The 12,764-nt window shown below is 42.1% G+C and overlaps 1 non-coding gene across 1 annotated transcript; it reads left to right on the forward strand.

Annotated features, from left to right (window-relative positions):
* Positions 1 to 2,224: 2,224 nt before the first annotated feature.
* Positions 2,225 to 2,307, forward strand: trnal-cag (transfer RNA leucine (anticodon CAG)). The gene has a single exon. It is a non-coding gene; the product is annotated as a tRNA-Leu (tRNA).
* Positions 2,308 to 12,764: the final 10,457 nt, after the last annotated feature.

A 12,764-nucleotide genomic window follows, 5' to 3' on the forward strand; every position in this document is an offset into this window, starting at 1 on the left:
CACATGGTAAAGCAAAATAATCAAACCCAAGCTGGTTTTAAATAAAAAGTTAAACATCCATTTAAACAAACGTTTAACATCAACTATAGAACATCGATTACACATCCAATAGAGTGAAAGCTGGGGCTCCTGAGTGTCTCAGCGGTCTAAAGCACTGCATCTCAGTGCTAGGGGCACCACTACAGACCCTGATTCAGCTCCTGGCTGTGATTGGGAGTCCCATAGGGTGAGGCACAATTGGCCCAGTGTTGTCCAGGTTATGGTTTGGCTGGGGTAGGCTGTCATTGTAAAAAATAATTTGTTCTTAACTGACTTGCCTAGTTAAATAAAAAGATGAAAGTGTATTTCTACTAAAATTATGTGAAAAGTGGGAAGGGTATTTCTGCTAAAATACATTGTGTTGAAATATCATAATYGTGATCTTTTTACTTATCCATATGATGTCTCTATGTCCCGATGTTAAAGAATAATAGTAAAAGCAAGAAGGATTTTTTTTATACTGGAACGCATGGTGTTGAAATAWCATCTCATGTATCATCTGTCGTTCAATGTCATGTCATGAGGYTCAACGCTCCAAGTTCAAGTCGTTATTCAATTTGTGAGACTCAACTTTAAGTCCAAGTCATAGGATTCAAGTCCACTATTCTATTACTAATATACAATATAGTAATACAATATAATAGAGTACTTTTTGAGTGTGTACATGCTCACTATCAGTTGCTCTTATTAGGCTGTGTGAAGTAACACTTTTTGAGTAATGGAATGGTGAGTGCGTATGAGGTATGTGTGTTTGCCAGCCAGAKCGTGTGTCAGGAAGTCATATTCCAATAATGGAGTAAGGAGACACACTACAAGAGAAACAATATGAGGGAAATTTCTTCATCACCATGACAGCACCGAGCCCCCTTGCTACAGTGTGTGACATATTTGGTTAATTCTCAGTGACTATAAATAAGAAATGAGGCCTATGGAATTGCGTGAGTGGAAAGTGGAGGGGACAATAACATCTCTAACAATAACATCTCTAATCACTCTGATGGCAGTAGATTCTCACTGTGCTGTTACATCGCTTGGGTGGTGCTTGCTTTTGCTGACACACAGAAGCCCCTCTGTCCTGCTGACACAGGGGGCAAACAACCTGGTGATCACTCTGCCCCACCCAAAAGAGAGAGATAAGTGTGTTAGACACTGAACTGAGGAATGCTGTGACAGTAAGATTTCGGGAAAATTGGGTGTCCACCGCTCACAGAACTTCTTCCACATAGCACCTAGGTGACGATGACCAATCACACACCACTACTATGTGACTCCCTTATTGGGAGGTCAGAGAGGATATGAAAACAACATGGCAGGCTGTAAAGGTCAAGTCTGGTGTATAGTGATATACAGTCAYTGAGTGGATAAGCCAAGTTTTAATAAAATAATCACTGGTCCAAATGTTCACACCAGGGGGAGCAAGTAACTCTCCAGACACTGAAACAATGCATCTTTCATCTTATTTTTCTCTCTCATGCTTGTGCAAACGCTGAGACATAAATACTCTTCTCCTGACAGAGCGGGAGTATTTTTGGAGCATAGCCCATCCTACCTTAGGAAGCATTGCAGCCTGTAGGCTGGTTGTGTAGACACACAGGGCAGGGACAACCCAGATCGAGTGACTCCCTGAAAATCCACCCCAGGTGAGTCATGAATCCCCTCTTTCACTACAACAGTAACACTGAAGTACGGACAGCGAGTCAGACAACTCTGTCAACATGTACACAGACTATGAATAAGAGATTTAAAGTTGTCTGTGGTCCTCAGGAGGTCTTGTTCTTGCTCCTTCCTCCCCCCAAGTATGCAGCTGTGGCACTTGGTGTGCAGACATCTCCATCAACACAGGCTGAGTGCGTGCTGCAGTGATGCCAGGAGGAGGTCACATCAGGAGACAGAAACCTCTGCTTAGAGTTTGAAACCACGTGCTAACGTTAGCTAGCTGCTAGGAATTATGCATGATAGCTAGCTGCTCATTTGCTTGCTTGCTCGCAGATAAACGTCCTTGTTTCATGATTTATTCAGTTGTTATTCGTCGTACTATTATCACTAACTATCTTTTCAACCGTCTGATTAGAACAGTTGTTATTCACCGTACCATTATCACTAACTATCTTTTCAACTGTCTTATTAGACAATTGCTAGTGCAGAGTCTATGTTCATATATGGTAAGGTCTTCTGACAAACCGACGTCAGGATGGCCGAGCGGTCTAAGGCGCTGCGTTCAGGTCGCAGTCTCCCCTGGAGGCGTGGGTTCAAATCCCACTTCTGACATTACTTTTAGGAAAGGAAATGTAATTGTCATTTTGTAGGTATCAGGAAAGTTACTGTTAACTAACCAGAAGTTAATCTACACCCACTAGTTACATGTGGTACTAGGTTATTTGTTATTTTGTCTCAACGTTAGATTTGGCCCTATGTGCGCGTGACAGACAACTGGGGAAAAACTAGCTCCGACTGGGAAWWWTTWTTTTGAACAGTCATCCAACTCGGAATTCCAAGTCGGAAACTCGGACCGACGTCATGATTTGACCTAGTTTTTTTCAAAGTTCCCATGCCGTGTTCAAAAGAACTGGGAATTCTAAAAAAAAATACGAGGTCAAATCATGAAGTCAGAGATCTTCAGGTCAGAAAGTCGGAGCTCTAAAAAGAGTAGAAAGAGGCCAGAGTTCCCGAGTTCGAATTACGAGTTGGATTACCGTTTAAATAGTTTTTTTRCCCGGGTTCCCAGTTGTTTAGAACGCACTGAAGTCAGAAATCTGAGATTTCCCAGTTCCAAGTTGTTTTGAACGCGGCACCAGTTGTCTTGAAAGCACCAAAGGTAATGTCAAAGTAGCAAAGACAGTACAGCATGAAGATAGATTTAAACTGCTTCTCCAATAGAAATCCCCAATCACACTTGTAGGCGGTGCCATGGTGAAGTTGGCTAGCTAAGGTCATGCATAGAAAACGTCATCAGGTCTAACGGGGTCATGGCTAGAAGGGATCCAGTTTATGTCAAACTAACGTCAGATTTTATGCTTCGTAGCAGGTAAGGATAATTAACATCTCGAGTTAGGAGAATAGTTTAAGGTTAGGAAAAGGGTTAGGTTTGACATTAATTTGACAAAAGCTAGATCCCTTCTAGCCATGACCGTGTAACGGTCGTATCTCGCCGACCTGCGCATGTCGTCAAATCAAAGGCACTTTCAATTTAAAGTTGTTTTTCATAAAAATGAAAACATGTCAGTTTATCCCTTTATCCCGAGGTTGGAGTAATAACATGTTCAACTACTTAAGACATTGTATCAAATCTAATTTGTGCCTTTAGATTTCGAGAAAATTAATAACTAAGGAAGATTTTTTCACGTCTCTCATGGACTTCTGTTTGGCATTGAGGGATTCTGTATAATTGGATCATGGACTTCCTGTTCAATCGAGTCATACGGGTGAGGGTGGGGTCAGAATTGTCAATGTGGTTTGATGTGAACAGTGTACTCCTCAGGGAAGTGTGGTTAGTCCAGTGTTGTTCACCCTGATGATGACAGATGACATATTTGAGGTGGGACAGGGCGTGGGTGTGGCCTTGTATGCCGTTGATGGGGCTGTATGGAAGAGAGGTGGGAATGTGAAATATGTGATGACAAAGTTACAAGAAGCTGTGGGAGTTGTGGAAGATTTGTCTCTAGCATGGGAGTTTAGGATGTCTGTGGCCATGTCCTGCTTTATGGAGGAAAGTTAAAGATGCTAGGCTGCAAATATACGGTCAGGATATAGGTATGGTGTCTGAGTTTAAGTATTTCGTTATGTGGTTTGATGAGAGGCTTACATAGAAGAGACATGTTGATTATATTGAAATTAAGTGTAGGAAGGTGCTGAACCTCATGAGGGCAGTGGTAGGATATGATTGGGGGTCGGATAGACAAACACTGTTGTATATGTATCAGGCATTGATCAGGTCATCTTTGGATTATGGGTGCTTTGTATAAGGATCGGCAGCCAAAACGGTACTACAGCGCCTGGATAGGATACAGTCAAGGACACTGAGATTGTGTGTGGGTGCCTTCAGGACGACACCTAATGAGGCATTGCAGGTGGATAGTGGGGAACTGCCACTGAGGATAAGGCGGGACAAACTTGCATTAACGTACAAGGCGAGGTTGAAAGGGAGTTAAGAATGACATCCTGCGGTCACGGCGACTAGGGAATGATGGGATCGAGGAGGGGGTAAGCAGAGGAGGGGGTAAGCAGAGGGCGTACGGGTGGACAGTCGGGCAGAACCTGGTAGAATATGGACTGGGGGAGAGAGAGGTAGGGCTGTCAATTGCATTGGGGAGCGTTCCTCTGTGGCTATTTCCGAAACCAAGTGTACATTAGATGTGGACATGATTGAGGGCAGGATAAAACTGCGTGACGACGTGAGATGGTGTGTGGAGACTGGAGAGATATATAGATAATCATTTTTATTCATTATTAAGGATATATACAGATGGTTCAAAGGATCCAGTCAGTGGTAGGGTGTAGAGGTCGACCGATTATGATTTTTCAACGCCGATACCGATTATTGGAGGACCAAAAAAYGCCGATACCGATTAATCGGCCGATTWAAAAAAATATAATAAAAATGTATTTGTAATAATGACAATTACAACAATACTGAATGAACACTTATTTTAACTTAATATAATARATCAATAAAATCAATTTAGCCTCAAATAAAATGAAACATGTTCAATTTGGTTTAAATAATGCAAAAACAAAGTGTTGGAGAAGAAAGTAAAAGTGCAATATGTGCCATGTAAAAAAGCTAAGGRGCAGCGTGATTTGGGTTCATCATATTTTATTAAAATGTGAACCAGCAAAAAAATATATAAACAATACAATGAACGAAACGCTTCGTCATGCAAAATACATGCAACCAAACAAAGACTAGAGCCCACAACTGAAGGTGGGTTAAAAGGGCTGCCTAAGTCTAAGTATGATCCCCAATCAGAGACAACGATAGACAGCTGCCTCTGATTGGGAACCATACTAGGCCAACAAAGAAAAAGKAAACATAAAAAAAAAAAAAACTAGAGTACCCACCCTAGTCACACCCTGACCTAACCAAAATATAGAGAATAAACAGGGATCTCTAAGGTCAGGGCGTGACAACTGCAGCTAATCAAGAAAGTAATAGGGCTAATATGTATGAACTTTCCAATTTGAACTTTCCAATTTGAACTTTCCAATTTGTAAGTCGCTCTGGATAAGAGCGTCTGCTAAATGACTTAAATGTAAATGTAAATGTCTAACAGAGTGTTGCATAGGAATATTACTCCTGAGAATCTAGTTGATTTCCAAAGGAAGAWAGCTTTAGTACGTAGGGTCATTAAGTCTGTCAAGAGAAATGCTTGGAGACAGTTCTGCTCTACAATAGGCAGGGGTACTGAGCTGGGGGATGTATGGTCTATGTTGAAGAAAATAACTGAAAGAAGCAAGTCAACTTGAATTCCAGTTTTGGTTGTGGGTCAAAAAATGGCCGTAACTGATGAAGAAAAAGCTGACTTGTTGGGGAAGACATTTGCTAGGGTACATAGTGGGGTTACTTTGGATCAAGTATATAAGCAACGCAGGTGTGAGATTTTAAATGCTCATGTTAATGTTAATAAGAAAAGGGATACTGCTGACTCTTCTTTGGATATTGATTTTACTGTTAATGAGATGCGTTCAGCCTTTAGGCTATGGATATACTGCCCCAGGTTATGATCAGTTGGCCATGTAATGTTTAAGCATCTACCTGATGAGGTCATACATGTTCTTCTAGGATTATTTAATAAGATTTGGAGTGAGGGGGTTATACCTTCTGGTTGGAAACGTGCAGTAATATTACCTTTTGTAAAGCCTGGTAAGGACTCTTCATGAGCGGACAGTTATAGACCAATAGCACTGACCTCTAACTTGTGTAAACTGATGGAAAAGATGACAGTCATATTTCCTGGAACATAGAGGTTTATTGAGTCAATGTCAAAGTGGATTCCATAAAGGTTGATCTACTTTTGATGCATTAGTAAAGGTGAGCAATGAAGTTGAAAAAACTCTGATCATGAAAGAAGTAATGGTTACTGTCTTTTTTTTTTACATTGAAAAGGCTTATGACACTACAGTATGTGGAGAGAAAGCCTACTGATTAAGATGGAAAGACTTGGTATTGGTGGGAGATTATATAACTGGGTTTTGACCTACTAATTTAATCGCTCTTTTTGAGTTAAAATAGGATCCATTTTATCTGATGCCTATGGAGTTGACAATGGTACTCAAGGCAGGGCTATCAGTCCAATTTTGTTCAACATTATGATTAAAGATGTGTTTTTGAATGTAGGTAGGGGGCTTCCCTATATGCTGATGATGGAGCTATTTGGAAGAGGGGAAGGAATGTCTCTCATGTGATCAAATCTATTCAACAAGCTACAGTAGATGTTGAAAGAGGGTCGATTGACTGGGGTTTTAAATTGTCAGTGGCAAAGACTTGTTTTATGTTCTCGAAGAAGAAAGTTGCTGATAATATACAGTTGTTTCTGTATGGACAGCCTATGGGGAGAGTTTATAAGGACAAATGTTTGGGTCTATGGTTCAATGAGCGATATACATGGGAAAATCATGTCCTAAATGTTTAAACAAAGTGTAAGAAGGTAGTGAATCMTATGCGCTCGGTCTCTGGTTATGAATGGGGTGCTGACAGACAATCGTTGATGGATATTTATAGAGCTCTGATCAGGACGACAATTGATTACAGGTGTATAGTTTATGGAACAGCGTTGAAGACTTGGCTTCAGAGCTGGGCAGAATCCAGTATATAGCTTTAAGGATATGTATTGGTGCATTTAAATCAAGATCTGTATGTGCCTTACTAGTGGAGGCAGGTGAGATGTCTTTGGATATACGGTATAAAAATGGTCATTAGCTTATTAGGTTGAAAAGCTGTGAGGTTGAGCATCCCACTGCTACTGTTCTAGATGACTGTTGGGAATATACTAGMAGACAAGGCAGTGGTTTTGGTTGGACAGTTGGAAAGCTTGCTAATGAGAGTGGTTTGAGGAAGTTAGAGGTTGGCCCTTCTGTGGTGATAGGGACTGTTCCTCCATGGTTACTCCCTGATCATGTTGTTGATCTAACCTTGGTAGGGAAAGGAAAGATTGGTCAGAGGTCAGTGATATAGGGAAACTGGTTGACAATTACATTGGTAGAAGTTTTTGTGCTTTTCACAGATGGATCCAAAGACCCAGATAGCACAGGAGCAGGCGTTTACGTTCCTGAATTTGATGTGCAGATATGTAGAAGACTAACAGATGAACGAACTGTCAGTATACTCAGTTAAGATTTAGACATTTCTCCAAAAAGTACGATCTTTGTCCCCATGTGCAGTTGCAAACCGTAGTCTGGCTTTTTTATGGCGGATTTGGAGCAGTGGCTTCTTCCTTTCTGAGCGGCCTTTCAGGTTATGWCGATATAGGACTCGTTTTACTGTGGATATAGATACTTTTGTACCTGTTTCCTCCAGCATCTTCACAAGGTCCTTTGCTGTTGTTTTGGGATTGATTTGCACTTTTCGCACCAAAGTACGTTCATCTCTAGGAGACAGAACGTGTCTCCTTCCTGAGCGGTATGACGGCTGCGTGATCCCATGGTGTTTATACTTGCGTACTATTGTTTGTACAGATGAACGTGGTACCTTCAGGTGTTTGGAAATTGCTCCCAAGGATGAACCAGACTTGTGGAGGTTTGCAATTTCTTTTCTAAGGTCTTGGCTGATTTCTTTTGATTTTCCCATGATGTCAAGCAAAGAGGCACTGAATTTGAAGGTAGGCCTTGAAATACATCCACAGGTACACCTCCAATTGACTCAAATTATGTCAATTAGCCTATCAGAAGCTTCTAAAGCCATGACATAATTTTCTGGAATTTRCCAAGCTMTTTAAAGGCCATGTCAACTTAGTGTATGTAAACTTCTGACCCACTGGAATTGTGATACAGTGAATTCTAAGTGAAATAATCTGTCTGTAAACAATTGTTGGAAGAATTACTTGTGTCATGCACAAAGTAGATGTCCTAACCGACTTGCCAAAACTAGTTTGTTTAACAAGAAATTTGTGGAGTGGTTGAAAAACGAGTTTTAATGACTCTAGCCTAAGTCTATGTAAACTTCAGACTTCAACTGTACATATGAGATGAGTAATGCAAGATATGTAAACATTATTAAAGTGGCATTATTAAAGTGATCCATTTATTAAAGTGGCCAATGATTTCAGGTCTGTATGTAGGCTGCAGCCTCTCCGTGTCAGTGATGGCTGTTTAACAGTCTGATGGCCTTAAGATAGAAGCTGTTTTTCAGTCTCTRGGTCCCAGCTTTGATGCACCTGCACTGACTCGCTTTCTGGATGGTAGCGGGGTGGACAGGCAGTGGCTCGGTTGGTTGTTGTCCTTGATGTGACATCGGATGCTGCAGGTGTCTTGGAGGGCAAGTAGTATGCCCCCGGTGATGCGTTSTGCAGACCGCACCACCCTCTGGAGAGCCTTGCAGTTGTGGGCGGTGCAGTTGCCGTACTAGGTGGTGATACAGCCCAACAGGATGCTCTCAATTGTGCATCTGWAAAAGTTTGTGAGGATGTTAGGTAACAAGCCAAATTTCTTCAGCCTCCTGTCTGTGTGGGTGGACCATTTTAGTTTGTCTGATGTGTACGCTGAGGAACTTAAAACTTTCCACCTTCTCCACTGCTGTCCCGTTGATGTGGATAAGGGGGTGCTCCCTCTGCTGTTTCCTGAAGTCCACAATCATCTCCTTTGTTTTGTTGATGTTGAGTGAGAGGTTGTTTTCCTGACACCACACTCCGAGTGCCCCCACCTCCTCCCTGTAGGCTGTCTTGTCGTTGTTGGTAATCAAGCCCACTACTGTTGTGTCATCTGCAAACTTGATGATTGAGTTGAAGGCGTGCATGGCAATGCAGTCWTGGGTGAACAGGGAGTACAGGAGGGGTCTGAGCACGCACCCTTGTGGGGCCCCAGTTTTGAGGATCATCGAAGTGGTGATATAGTTTCCTACCTTTACCACCTGGGGGCGGTTCCAATTATTTTGGTAAGGAGTTTATAATAGCAATAAGGCACCTTGGGGGTTTGTGGTGCGTAAGAACAACCCTTCTTACAGTCCATCAACTGTAATGTATTTGTCTGTGTTACAGTGAGGCTGCACCTGCAGAGGAGCCAGATGAGCTAAGGTAGTTGTCTATTATTACATGTGTATTTTTTCTGTAATTTTCAATAGTTCATAGCAGATTTATATCTGCAGTGACTCACTGGATGAGGACCCACAAGCTGAGAACATGGCTTGCCAAATTATGCTCAGGTATAGACTTGCTATCTGAACTTCAGTCACTTTAGTGTTTTTGTGGGTTTACATTATTTGGTTTAACCTCAGTCACTAGCTCCCAAATACAATCTTTCGCAATGAATACTCAGTTTCTGCCCCGTCTACTCTACACTTAGGCCATGCAAGTACATTTTTCTGTCAGCGTTATTAACTCCCAAGTATTCATTTGCAAACAGAAAAATAACTCCCAAGTATTCATTTGCATGGCCTGTATTTGGAATAGAAGATGTAGAGCTGATAGTACTAATTTTAAAAGCATGTCGTTGGGCTTGTTAAAAGCATTTTTCTTCCCTTCCTTTTCACCTTGCAGTTTTGGTGAAGAGGTGGCGGCAAACGTACCACACCTTGACCATGATTATGATCAGAATCCTCTGCCTGCGGAGGAGCAGCTTGAAGAGGCATCAACGAGGTTGTTCGTCAGGCTGAGGAAATTGCGAAGCTTCAGGCAAACCAGTTCCTCCTTCTATGCTTCCAGTGTGAAAAAAGAAAAATATTTACACTGAATTTAGAGACTACAGTACTYTAAAGCTGTTTTTCTGGCTTTACAGCCAACAGCAGAGACCATGGATAGATGGAGTCAGGTACAGTGCTTAAACAAAACAGATGAATACCCACTTAGAGTTGGCTTTAAAGCTTAACCCTAATGGATCAGTTCTTCCTCTTTCTGTGCCTCCTTGAACTGGATTTAGCTGTTCGTTTCAATGTATCACACTCCACAGTCACCTGGGTAGGATATGTGTCACCTGGGTAAACTACCTTTACTTCATGCTAGGATCCCTTCCAATTTGTCCCTAAAGGGTAACTGTTAATGAGCGGATGCCCCTCTGTTTCAGGAACACATTCCCACATACCGGAGTAATACTGGACTGTACTGAATGAAATACTTATGGTAGAGAAATTAACATTAAATTCTCTGGCAACAGCTTTGGTGGACATTCCTGCAGTCAGRATGCCAATTGCACACTCCCTCAAAACTTGAGACATCTGTGGCATTGTGTTGTGTGACAAAACTGCACATTTTAGAGTGGCCTTTTATTGTCCCCAGCACAAGGTCCACCTGTGTAATGATCATGAAATCYGCTTCTTGATATGCCACACCTGTCAGGTGGAGGYATTATCTTGGCAAAGGAGAAATGCTAACTAACAGGGATTGTAAACACATTTGTGCACAACATTTGAGACAAATAAGCATTTTGTGTATATGGAACATTTCTGGGATGTTTTATTTTAGCTCATGAAATATTGGACCAACACTTTACATGTTGCATTTATATTTTTGTTCAGTATAGATGAGGTAATGCGCTGAGAGCGCACATGATGACAGACTTTATAGTTACTTTGCGCTCTAGTTTCCCTCTTGAGATGTTCTGCGTCAGACTGTCTCCATACCACTGTAAAGGTCCATCTCATCTTGATTCAGAACAGTTGTAAAGCTACTGGGCTGTGGAGGCAGTGGAAAGGTGGGTAATCATCAGTGMGGGTGGGCTCTGGCACATTGAGAGTCTGACATGTCAAGGCAGATCACTATACTGCAAGGGTACACTTTGGCTGATGTGCTGGAGTGCATGAATGTGCTTCCAATGTCAGAGGTTCTTAAGGCTTTGTGCAAATTCTTCGCAAGGCAGGGGGAGTGGTACTGGGCAGTAGAGGTCACTTACAATCCCTCACCTGTCTGGGGTAAAGAAGTTTTGCTCTGCGTGGGAGGGACAGTCTTGTATCCAATTTTGATGTAGTTTGCTAGTGTACAGCAAACCAATAAGGTGATTACACTGTCCTTGTCCAGCTTTGCAGTTGCACTATGACTTTTCAATGAAGGGACTCTCAGGCAGTGATGCCAATTTAGCAATTTTGTTGCTAGATTTAGCAACTTTTCAGAGTACCCTGGCAACTTTTCTTTCAAACAGCACCTAGCAACAAATTTAGCTACTTTTAAAAATGTATTTGGAGCTTTTAGCAACTTTTGAAAAGTGACTCAAACGCTAAAATGCACTCATTTTCCCTCTAAATGACACAAAAACGATTTTCGCTGTCACATACTCAGTCACAACACACGTCCTGGCTGCAAAAGTGCATTGTGAGTGACATCAGCAGCAGGCGCTCAGCTCTTGCACAGGCAGCAGCAGGCCAGCAGCAATTTCAGCAAATTAAAAAGCATTGTTGGATGACTGCAGCAGCAGTAGTATGCGTTCGACGAGACAAACCCAAAGAATATAGTTGGTCACATATGTTTGATCTTGAACAGAGCTTACAACATCAATCACCATGTCTGTCACGTGTCATGTCACCAATCAAAATTGTACAGCCAGAAGTACAGAAAAGAGTGGGAGTCTGTACCTGAGTTTAAAGGGTGGCTGAAGCCAGTAATTGGGGATGACTGTCGGGCATACTGTGTGTACTGCAAATCAGATATGCTTGCAAAAATGTATGACATCAAAAAACATTGTGCTACAGCAAAGCATATAAATAAATCAAAACCGTACAACCCCACAACGCAGTGTACATTAACACAGTTGGTTAAAAAAGTGGATAACTGCAAAAGCGCAGAAGCTACTATGGCAATGGCCACRGCAGAGCATTGTTCGCTGCTAGCATGCGACCATTTAGGTATGGCTTGCAAAGCTGCCTTTTCAGATTCTGTGGCAGCAACAAACTTCCAAATGCACRGCACCAAGTGCACAGAAATGATTAGGGGAGTACTGGCTCCTTATTTTCTCAAAAGGGTAACATCAGATGTGGGGGATGAGAAGTTCAGTCTCCTTTTGGATGAGTCCACTGATGTCAGTGTCTCGAAATACCTGTGTGTGGTGGTGATTTGGTATTTCAGTGCAAAAAAAATAACCGTTGTGTCCACATTTCTCGGGCTGGTTGAATTGGAGGGGGGCGATGCCAGATCAATAGCAAAGGCGGTAGTTGAGTTTCTTGAGAAAAGTAACCTTAAAAAAGAGAATCTTCAGGTTATTGGCACTGATAATGCGTCCGTGATGACTGGGGTGCACAACGGGGTGCACATGATTTTAAAGGAAGAATGTGCATTGCCCAATTTGGTACTCATCCGRTGTGTGRGCRAMTRTTTACAATTGGCTGTCTGTGCAGCATCCAAAGAAACCATCCCTAGGAGTGTTGAGTACTTAATCAGGGAAACCTACAACTGGTTTTCCATTTCCCCAAAACGGCGCGAGGCGTACAAAGCAGTGTATGCCACCATTAATTGTGGCCAGAAACCCCTGCAGATCACCAAAGTGTGCCACATGTTGGCTATCGATTGAGCCTGCGGTAACTCATATATTGAGCCAGTGGGAAGAACTGAAACTCCACTTTGAGTTGACCAAGGCCAGTGAGCYTTGCTACA

The sequence above is a fragment of the Salvelinus sp. IW2-2015 genome, linkage group LG26 (genome assembly GCF_002910315.2).
Source record: "Salvelinus sp. IW2-2015 linkage group LG26, ASM291031v2, whole genome shotgun sequence".
Classification (NCBI taxonomy): Eukaryota; Metazoa; Chordata; class Actinopteri; order Salmoniformes; family Salmonidae; genus Salvelinus; species Salvelinus sp. IW2-2015.